Source organism: Aplysia californica, unplaced genomic scaffold, assembly GCF_000002075.1.
Source record: "Aplysia californica isolate F4 #8 unplaced genomic scaffold, AplCal3.0 scaffold00119, whole genome shotgun sequence".
Lineage (NCBI taxonomy): Eukaryota > Metazoa > Mollusca > Gastropoda > Aplysiida > Aplysiidae > Aplysia > Aplysia californica.
Window position 1 is genome coordinate 687,098 of NW_004797389.1, and position 1,843 is coordinate 688,940.

At 42.1% G+C, this 1,843-nt stretch overlaps 1 protein-coding gene across 1 annotated transcript in view; it reads left to right on the plus strand.

The window, feature by feature from the left end:
* The window catches only part of LOC106011450 (protein ERGIC-53), a gene marked incomplete at its 3' end in the record, with an annotated part of 13,368 nt that overhangs the window by 1,170 nt on the left and 10,355 nt on the right, over positions 1-1,843 (plus strand).

The following is a 1,843-nucleotide window of genomic DNA, read 5'->3' on the forward strand; positions in this document are numbered from 1 at the left end:
GGGGGGGGCATTAACGTCTCGAGTTCTTATGCATCGTGGAATTGTAATCGTTAATGGGTTGATTTATCAATCATCTGCTCATAACTGTACCTGAACTGCAACAAGGAACTGCTGCTTTTTCTTTCCTAATCCTCACTATCGTCATTTTTTATCTACTTCTTTTGTATGTTCGTCACACTCTTGTGACCCGCTATTTCCGGGGTGCCTCGATAGTAGAAGCAGACTTTGTGCTGTTGAAGCTAGAGAGGTGAGCAGTCTAAGTCTGATTCCCTGTAAGGACTTCTCTGTTGACATCCACCCCTTGGCGCTCATATGACCTTATGCAGTTGCGAGCGCCGTAAAACCTCCACTAAAACAAACAAAATCATGATGTGTTTCGTATCAATTACGGCTGGTTGATGGGTGCTCTGGTGTTGTTTGCTCCTTCTTTCGTATAAAAAAACCCCTCCAATCATCCTTATCTCTCCTCCTCCTTTCTTATGTTTGTTACTCTCTTGTAACACCTCTAATCTTCGACACTTATATGACCTTACTGTGTTGCATGTGCCGTAAAAACAAACACGCTGCGGCTGGTTGGTGGCTGTTCTGGCGTGGTTTGCTTCTTCTTTCCTCTCAAACATCTGTCGTGATCGTCCTCCTCTCTCCTCCTTCATTTGTTTGTATACGCATGTAATTACACCTGGTAACAACACCTCTAATCTTTGTCGCTTCTCTCTTGCCCTTTTTAACTCCCAGTGGAGCACAGGCCATCAACAACATTACTCCAGCGAAGCCTGTCCTGAGCATCCTTTTTTATCTGTCTTTGTCGCTTACATGACCTAAATTTGTTTCAAGTGCCGTAAAACTCTTAGTAAAACTGCGTCTTTAGCAAAAAATCAAATTAAATTGAATGACATGCTCGCCGTTATCTCGTCCCTTTTCGAAAAGTGTTGTGTTTTTTTTGGTTGTTTTTTTTCTTCTTTTTTTTTGTTTTTGTTTTTTCCTGCAGGCACTTGTAATTATAAAAAGGCACAGAATTTGAACCAGTACAAGTCTCGTGATGCGTGAATCACGTGATGTTTGCCGGGAAGACGAATAAGTTCATTTCTGTAACGCTCGTTTGTTCATTTGTCCGTTATGCGGACCGGACCGGCTGGTTGGTTGGAAGGCGACACTAGTAGATCCTTTTAAAAAAATAATTTTTTAAAAACCAAAACGTTTTAGCCTACCCCTTTTGTTTCTGTCTGTCTATCTATCTTTTTTTTGTCCTCACCCTAAATGACCGCTATTGTAACTCAGACTCAAACGAAACGGGACTTATGATGGGTGGTTGGCGGGTGCTCTTGTGTGGTTTGCTTCTTCTTCTTCTTCTTCTTTTTTGTTTTTTTACTATCAAACATCTATCGTCCCTATCTCTCTCCCTTGTTCTTTCTTTTTTTGTGTGTGTGTTTGTTACTCTCTTGTAACACCTCTAATCTTCAGTACTTATTTATGTGGCCTAATTGTGCTGCAAGTGCCGTAAAACACTTACTAAAACTAGAGTAGACTCAAACGGATCGGGTCTGACGACTGAGCTAAGCTACCCCCCCCCTTTAAATAAAAAAATCTCCCCCCCCCCTTTAAATAAAAAAAATCTCCCCCCCCCTCCATGTGATGTTATAGCTGCGCATGTTGCCGTGACATTTTGTGACCTACTTTTACATTTGCCACTTCCGTGCTGGCTGCTCCGATTTGGCTTTTTCTGCTGACCCAGGCCTCTGTCAATACGAGTCCAAAAAAACAACAACAAAAAACCCCCCAAAAATTGTCCCTATACACACAAGAGCACCTGCCAACTACGCACAGGTTCAGTGTTCTGTTTTTG